At 41.6% G+C, this 9059-nt stretch overlaps 3 non-coding genes across 3 annotated transcripts; 1 reads left to right on the top strand and 2 right to left on the bottom strand.

Moving 5' to 3' along the window:
• Window positions 1-290: 290 nt before the first annotated feature.
• trnar-ccu (transfer RNA arginine (anticodon CCU)) lies at window positions 291-363 on the bottom strand. Its single transcript has one exon. It is a non-coding gene; the product is annotated as a tRNA-Arg (tRNA).
• Window positions 364-1817: 1454 nt separating this feature from the next.
• On the bottom strand, window positions 1818-1890 carry trnak-uuu (transfer RNA lysine (anticodon UUU)). The gene has a single exon. It is a non-coding gene; the product is annotated as a tRNA-Lys (tRNA).
• A 4777-nt stretch (window positions 1891-6667) lies between these two features.
• trnag-ucc (transfer RNA glycine (anticodon UCC)) lies at window positions 6668-6739 on the top strand. The gene has a single exon. It is a non-coding gene; the product is annotated as a tRNA-Gly (tRNA).
• The last annotated feature ends 2320 nt before the right edge of the window (window positions 6740-9059 follow it).

The following is a 9059-nucleotide window of genomic DNA, read 5'->3' as shown; positions in this document are numbered from 1 at the left end:
AAGACAGCATTACTACAGGGTCCTGACAGGGTAGTGGATGTCAATTTTTTAAAATGGACAGAAAACTGCCAGAACGTGATTTGCTACTTTTCATGGGCTGTCAACAACTTTTCCAGCAGTTATAACATGGTTCATCTCACCATGGAAATCATAATCTCTTGATTCATCTCCCTTTCAGAGTGTCTACCATTGTGTCACCAGCAAAACAGAGCTAGCAGAGGATGATTTCGAACTATCAACCTCTAGGTTGTGGGCCCAGTACACTTCAGCTGCACCACTCTGCTGAAAACCACCCCAGATGGGACTTGAACCCACAATCCCTGGCTTAGGAGGCCAGTGCCTTATCCATTAGGCCACTGGGGCTTTACGTCACCCAAACTCAACAGTTCAGGAGAAATACATATACAGTTCTGGAGACATAATGAAACAGTAACCTTGACCTCTAGATTTTGAAGTGTTTCCCTCTAGGCGTTCAGGGATATTGCATTCACAAGAATTGGATGGACAGACATGAGGACACAGTCACCTTGACATTGAACCTTTGACCTCCAAAATGTCATCAATTGATTTGCGAGTTCATGTGAATGTTTTTGCAAACTTTGAAGAAACACAAACATGGGCATTGTGATAAGATGGTGCTGTCTATTGTTGTTTCTGAAATCAACAATACCTTCTAAAGTTGAATAGCTATTGCGTACCCGGTAATATTAGAGAAGAGCTCTCGTTGGCACTGTAGGTGGACAATTTAGAAAATTAAGTTACTTTACACTTTAAACTGTTACATCTCCTCTGAATCACCAACTGCAAATTTTCAAGCCTCATTGGCACGCCGACCACCATCTACAGTAGGTAAATCACTGGCTAGCTATGCATGAGTACCTCATACCTTTTACCAGGTTCAGGTGGTTAATAGTTATGGTCATATGAAGCTTCATTAAGCTTTCTGAACAATGTTCTTCATTTTCTGAATGCATTCACTCAGTAGTGTTTTATTATTGGTTGTGCATCTGTGATTGCCCTAGAGGTGCTCTCATTCCAGCACCTCTCCCCCTCATCTTTGTCAGTTTTAAACTGTCCAGCATAAATCGCTGACACCATACCTCACACTCATCCATGCATACACCTTGCACACATGTATACAACCTTTGCACACAGTCTTTTGTCTCCCCTTTTCATGGGGTCATGACAAAGCATCTAGGGTCAATTTTAACCTTTGTGTGAGTACATAGGTTTCCACATACATAGTTTTTATTAAGATTGACGACCAAATTGTTAGTTTTTCTGAAATTTTGTGAACTATAGCCAAGCCTTCCATAGCCTCGTTGGTGCAGGAGGCAATGTGTCAGTCTCATAATATGTAGGTCGTGAGTTCAACCCTCACACGGGGTAGTTTTTTTTAAAAACAAAAAAAACACAACTGATGCTGAAAATACAGTGACAGGTGGTTGAATACTGGCACATGAATGGAATTTGTCATTCTTGGTTATTTCTGAGATTGATACAATGAAAGGAATTATTTAAGAGTGGTAGCAAACCAATGAAAAGGGTTATAGAACATATGTGGTATGTCCTTGGACATACTATCCAAGCAGGGAGATGAGTACAGAGATTTGGGTGCTAGCAAGATGGATGTAGGTTGCCCATTGTTCATTTAGACTTACCAGCAACATTGTTATGATACAAACCTGCTTGAAAAACAGTCACAATTCTTTTTAAAAACTTGTGCATGGAACACATGATATGGTAGTGTCTGAATTGGTCCATGTCCATACAGGCATGTCAAATGGACAACTTATCTAGCAGAATGTGCAACTCTACACCTGAACAGGGACTTGAACCCTGGACCCTCAGATTAAAAGTCTGATGCTCTACCGACTGAGCTACCCAGGCTTCTAAAACAGAGGACTGTGGGAAAAACAATCTCCTGAACTACAAATTAAAGTGCAAGTAAATGAAGACCAAAAAGCTGTTGCCATGATCACGGTCTTCTGGACAGCAGGAGGGTATACCACGATTTGCACATTGCCTGAGAACACCAAATGTTATTGCACAAACTGGTTGAAAATTGGCTTAATTGGCCAAAACGGTTAAAAAGCTCAAAGTCACAACTCATCATGGCCACTAGCAGACTGTGAACATCCAGTAAACCTGCATGACAGATGACGATAGCGAGCACTTCATACATATCACACAATCAAGCTGTTGCCTTACCAGGGACTTGAGCTGTGGTTTTCTTTTTTGCTCAAAACGTTGATAACCTAATGCAATTTTATGGCTACAGACAAATAAACTTTACTGCTAGTGGGTACAATGAAACAACTCTCCCTCTGGTTCCGCTTCTATACTCTTATGGCGTTTTTCCACTGCTGGTAACGGCTCGCCTCGGCTCGGCCCGCCTCGGCTCGGCCCATTCTACGTCCGTTTTCCATTGCAGATTGAGTAAAGCCTCAGTGTGGCTGGTCACCATAGCAACGCGTGATGACGTAATTTTCAGCTCAACTCACAACAGCACGTCGGCTACTTGCCGCAGCCAGAAGAAATGTTTTGTTTCAAAAGAAGCTGAAGGAAGCAACAAAAATCACCGCTAAAAAAACGGGAGTTTGGGAATACTGACGGAGTTCAGACGTCGACATGACGGTTGTTCGCCGACACAAAAGGGTAAGTTAAGTTTCCTGGTAACGTTAGCTAACATTTGCATCTGTTCAGCGTCGCAGTCAGTATTTACTATATACGCTATATAAAGTACACAAACTTTAGCAACCATGATTACACACCAAAACATGTCTGCTGTGTACTGTTTGTGTTTCAGAGCATTCACGCTTTGCAAACTCGCCGCCGCAGACCGTCCGGTGGGCGATGTCCGACCGGTGAGATCTCTGGCTCTGACCTACTGGGCTTCGTATAATCTTTATGAGAGTCACGGAGAGGCTTATGACAACGACTGGGATGTATCTGGGATGGCAGAGCCAGGGGGGGACACTGTCACAGGGTGCAGAGGAAGAAGACCGGGAAGTTTGGGAGGGTTTGATGCGCTACTGAAAAGCTAAATAAAAACTAAAATAAAAAACTTTTGTTATATATATTGTCTTGTTTTTTAAAGTAACAGTGTGTAATATTGGAAACGACATGAAGCCGCTAGTAGCCCGAACAGTTGAAAAGTGAGAATAGTGCAGAGAGTGGATAATCTGTCGGTGTCCAGCTAGATTATTTTTAAATGTCCCGTTTGTTCTGGAACACACTCCGCACTCTTGTTTGCTAAAAACACAGTCATAAGTGACGATTCTCTCCGACCAACCAGCAGTCTGCAGGTTTTCACGTCACCTTTTGGTATCGCCGCGGCTCGCTTGGAACCTCGACTGAGGTAGTACCAAAAAAAGTACCTAGCAGGTCCCAGGGACTTTTTTTTGTAATGGAAAACCAAAAAAGGCGAGTAAAGTCGAGACGAGTCGAGTAGATACCACGCAGTGGAAAACCGCCATTAGAGGACTAACACTAGCAAAAAAAAAATCCCTTTTAAAAAAAAAAATCCCAGTTGAAGTTTATTATTTATTATTATTTATTATTTATTATTTTATGCATCCTTAACTTATGTATACTCCTAATATTAATATATAGGCTTATATTGCAATCTCGTAGCCCTACATGTAGGTGTACCCATATTTAAATGAACACACGGTGGAAAGGTTTTTGCAGTGTTTTTTCATTTTACTTGTTGGGGAAAGAGAAACTCTGGAAAAGAGGGATCCTTCGAGCCAGATTTGAACTAGCAACCTAAGGATTTCAGCTTTATACCTCTACAGTCCTACACTCTACCAACTGAGCTATCGAAGGGACCTAATACATATGTACGCACTTTCCATTTTTATTTATATGATAACACAGGACCCCCTGGAGGGAATTTCTTTAGATTTTGCAAAACATTCACATAAGCTCGCAGATCAATTGACGAGAATCCCACCCAGAAAAGGGATTTTACACCTGGAATGAGCCATTTTTAATTTCCTGTGGGGGTCCAAGTGGGACCGAGTGCAAAGAAGAGTGACAAAGAAGCCAAAGGAGAAAGGAGGGAAAGGGGAGCAGATTTACAGCTATACACATAACAGCAGCCACGGCCCCATCCAGAAATCCTAAGACTGCAGTTATGGCACGGTTCTGGATGGGATCATACCTCAGAAGATTGAAGATCTTGTAGCGGCCCCTCGGATTTATGGACTCAGACGCAGAGAGTTTCAAACGGGTGTCACTTTAATTCTTCTTCTTAAGGAGCACCCGGCACCATTTGTATCATGAACACCGTGAAAACTACAGAAAACACAAGTACAAAATGTTTCAATGTTGATTCACAAACAATTAAAATAGTACTCATATTCACATATTAATCGTACCTTATTCCGCTCTCCGAGGGCGCTATTCAACGAGTTTCCCTCCATTAACTTGCATGCTCTCTAGCTTGACACATTCTCACAGTTGGAGCTCTTAGAAATACCATGTGCGAACAACAAGAATAATAAAGTAAATCACAATGCGAACCTTTTCTTTACAAAATTCAAACGGATGAATGATTAATAACTTACAAGTTTTACCACTCTGACAATGCGTGAGCAACACATTGTGAAGAGAGTATGACCGGAAGTGTAGCGTCAAACAAAATACAAGAAGAAGAAAATGGCGCTTTTCAAAATAAAAGCAGAACCGACCACAAATAACACTAGAACTGCAATGTATTGTTAACATAAATAATATAATACTGTGTAGGAGAATAGAATTGCAATTTATCAGAGACATTTACAGATCTTACCTTTGATCTTAAAGTACCTGGTAGGGATGAGCGAGTACAGCATTGTCTGTGTCTGTATTTGTACTCGGACTGGGGCCTAACCCGGAAGTGGACAGGGTTTAACCCGGAAGTGGGTTGGGTTGTCTGGAAATCGGCGGGGCTTTAACCAGTATGTTATTTTAAGCATGCAATAGATACAGTTTGAACAGAAATTGTTGTATTTATTGCTGATTAGAAAAGTATTTCCATGACAACACAAGGAATCTTTTTGTGTGTAGGGGAGGGGTACTGTGACTAGCCTATCACAGAATAGTGTAGGGGAGGGGTGCTGTGACTAGCCTATCACAGAACGCAGACACAGTCAGCTACACGTCAGTCAGATTTTTTAACAATCCGAGCACAGATATGGACTCGTATTACTCGTATTATTCTTGTATTTGGCAAAAGTGCTTTATCCGTACCGGATACTCGTTTCTGCCGAGTATCCGGCTCATCTCTAGTGTCTAAAAACTCTGTGCACTTTACCCATGTCCTGCTTTACTCAGCAGTTGAAAAGGATTTGTGCAAATTTGTATAGCACAGTGTTGTGGGATGTCGTGACCTCCTTGCATTTATGTTAATTAATGCAAAAATCAGTCTCAATGCCCAGATAGGTTGCAAGATTTGCAGTGAATATCACATTGTCTAGTGATGGTGGTGTAGTAGTGAGCATAGCTACCTTCCAAGCAGTTGGTTTATCACCACTTTTTGAGTTGTCGTGGTCGAGTGTTTAAGGCACTGGACTAGAAATCCATTGGGGTCTCCCCACGAAGGTCCAAATCCTGCCGACAATGAAAGGCATCCTTAGCGTTGGTAGCAAACCAATGACACATCACATTAAAAAATCTCAGTTGTGCCTTCGTGAACAATATTGTATTATCCCATAGGTACTGAAAGCCTGATTTAGGGTCTTAGCCATGCTGAACACAGCCTGAGTCAAGGCCCGCTTTCCCCTCATGAGTCACCCCAGTGGGCGCTGTAGATCACTGCCTGATAAAGCCAACAGAACCACATTATCTGCAAAGACAATAAAAGGAATTCTAAGGTGCCCAGACTTGACACACTGCTGCGCCTTGAGACGTGTTGTTCATGTCCAGGAGTTGTGCTCTTTCCATCGCTTGACAATATTCCCTTTTAGGATCAAGAGTTCTTCTCCCACGCTGAACACAGGCTGAGCCAAGGGCCACTTTCCCCTCATGAGTAGTCCAACGCGTTCTCCGGGACTTCCTTGAGTCCTTGTAGTATTGTGACAGGCGGAGATACTGTCCATTATACTAACGAGGAATGGCCAAGTTTAAAATTTGGCACATCATTCGATAGGTGGCGCTATTCCAGCATATAGGCCACATCCACTTTTGTACTTTATAGTACAAACCTTAAAGTAAACGGTTGTTTTTTTCAATTCTTCTGGTCACACTTGGCACTATTCCACAACTTTTGTCTGTAGTTCTCTATTTTGTCAGGGCTTAACTCTGTCTAACGCAACTCTTTTTTTTGTTTCTTGTTATGTCCCGGCAAGAAATATTATTCTTTTGGGTCGTCTGTCCATCTCTACATCAGAATCAGAAATACTTTATTGATCCCCGAAAGGAAACTTTGGAAAAACAAGATCCTTCAAGCCGGATTTGAACCAGCGACCTAAGGATTTCAGCTTTATGCATCTACAGTCCTCCGCTCTACCAACTGAGCTGAAGGGAATTAGCACATACTTATGCACTTCCCATTCTTGTGAATGTGAAAACATAGGACCCCCTGGAGGGAATTTCTGACTCATCAGGGGCTGATAGAGCACACTTTGAGTCTCAATGCCCAGATGTATTACAAGATTTGAAGTGAACAGTGCATTGCCCAGAGATGGTGGTATAGTGGTGAGCATAGCTGCCTTCCAAGCAGTTGACCTGGGTTCGATTCCCAGCCATCGCAGTAGCTTTCTTTGAGTTGTGTTAATTGCTTTTTTTTTTACAAGAAGTCAGCAGAAAGGTTACTTGCCCAACCTGGTTTGATAAAATCTCTTTGAGCTGCATGATTATGGCCAAAATGATAACGACAATTACTTTGATCAATATGGAGATCACGATTAATTATCACAATTATTTGTTGATTTTCTACTCCAAAGTGCTGGAAAGGAAGGTTTCAGGTTGAACCTCAGGTTAACAAGGAACAATCCAAGCAAGGTGATTGATGGATGATTTTAGTTACTTCACCAAGTTCAGGCCAAATGACACAGCTGTAAGAGACCACATTGGTTGCCTTCCAGCTATGTAATATATGCAAATGGCAGTGGTGGGATTTGAACCCACGCCTCCAGAGAGTGGAGAGTGAGCCTTAATCCAGCGCCTTAGACCACTCGGCCACACTACCTGCAAGTACCAATACTCCACATCGTGACAGACACAGGGGCCGTAACTAACGGTATGCTTGTTATTGTTATGAAAAAAAACCTTTGCAAGTAAAAAGCCATAACTTTATTAAAAATGCTAATACTTTATTAAAAAAAATTATCACACTTTTTCATTTTTCTCTGGCATTGTTGATTAGAATATTGTAACCAGCATTAAGTGAGTATGTTTAGGTCTGTGTGAATATGGGCTGAGCATTTACCTGGACTGAATTTGTGAACATCTTCTTTTGCATATTCACTGTAAAGAGCCATTACTCCTCCAACTGCCAACTATTGTTCCAGAGACAATAGGATATACAGTTTTAGATTGCAAGGTACCTGTCCAAGACCAAAGACTACACGGAAATACCTCAAGTGATCAAAACAGTTTGCCAAAATTCGCAGCACAGATATAAAACCACTCTTTAAAATATGTTCATGTACCATTCAAAAACAAAAGTACAATCATAAAACACATACTACTTAGATACTGCAGCCATCCTGATCACAGCCACGGGGGGATCTGCTTGTGCTTTCTTACCAGCAAGTTTCTGGAGGTCCAAATAGCATCTTTGATGGCAACAAAGGTTAGCCACTGTGTGAGCCACAAAGTGTATAGCTGTAAATCTGCTCCCTTAAAACAATAACAGATCCGGCACTCTTTCCCTCTTTTCTCCTTTGACTTCTTTGTTAGCTACAAACTTCCCTGAGTGGACTGGAACCACCATCCTTTCGGTTAACAGCCGACTGCGCTGACCTATTGCGCCACAGAGACTGCGCTTGTTGGACATTTTTTGAGCGAGAGCTCGATCTTTAAGCCACAAACATTTGCTTTATGGCTTTTTGAGGTTGAGCTGCACATGTATGCTTATCAGGCTATTTTCCTGTTACTCAGAAATTGGGGAAGCTGACTCATGCGGAAATGTAGAAGCTGGACGTGCATTATAATGTTCTTACATGTCAACTGGATTCTGACTTTGATTTCAAATATTTGGCATCCAAGAAAATTCCGGAACTGATGATGTATCAGTCATTGTGCTGGTGGTTTCTTGGTCACAGCAACAAGCTTGATCATTGACATACAGTTGCACGCCATTTATCACAAAACTGTTGGGTGGGGCCTTATGTATTTGCTTGTATTACATCAAGTGACCTGCATACCAATGACCGTCAGAGATGGCAAAAGTACTCACTGGCCATACTCAAGTAGAAATACAGATAATTGTGTTAACAAATACTCTGGTAAAAGTAGAAGTACTGATTTAACTTCTTTACTCAAGTAAAAGTAACAAAGTACAGGCTTAGCAATTAACTTAAAAAGAGGAAGAAGACTCGCCCCAATGGTGCTATTAAAAACCTCCTTCACCATTCTGGCTGGGACAAGGTCTAAGGGACAGTTGGTAGGTTTCATGTGTTGTACAACCTCAACACAGGCTTAAATTCCTCAAACACAGCTGAGTGTGTAGGAGAAGCAGATAAAATACCTTAAAATTAGCACTGGTAATTTCCCAGATAGATGCTACTTTGTCAATAAAATAACCAAGACATTTCTCACATGTACTAATTGACACATCTGTTGGAGCAGAGGTGCATGGATTTATGACAGAGTTAATAGTATTAAATAACAATCTAGGTTCGTGGCAATTGCTAGCTATGACAGAAGAGAGATGCTGCATCTTCACCACCTTCACAGCATTCTGGTATGTGATAGACTGTTCCTTAGTGTCACATGTAGATTGTCTTTCCATCTTTGTTCAGCTTGTCTGCAGTGTTGCCTAAGGGCCCTTGTGGTGTCATTTAGCCAGGGGTCCGCCTTAGGTTTAACAGCTTTAATCTGATAAGGGGCAATAGAGTCAGAGTATA

Source organism: Etheostoma spectabile, unplaced genomic scaffold, assembly GCF_008692095.1.
Source record: "Etheostoma spectabile isolate EspeVRDwgs_2016 unplaced genomic scaffold, UIUC_Espe_1.0 scaffold00018883, whole genome shotgun sequence".
NCBI classification, from domain to species: domain Eukaryota; kingdom Metazoa; phylum Chordata; class Actinopteri; order Perciformes; family Percidae; genus Etheostoma; species Etheostoma spectabile.
This window is presented reverse-complemented; position numbering and strand designations above follow the sequence as displayed.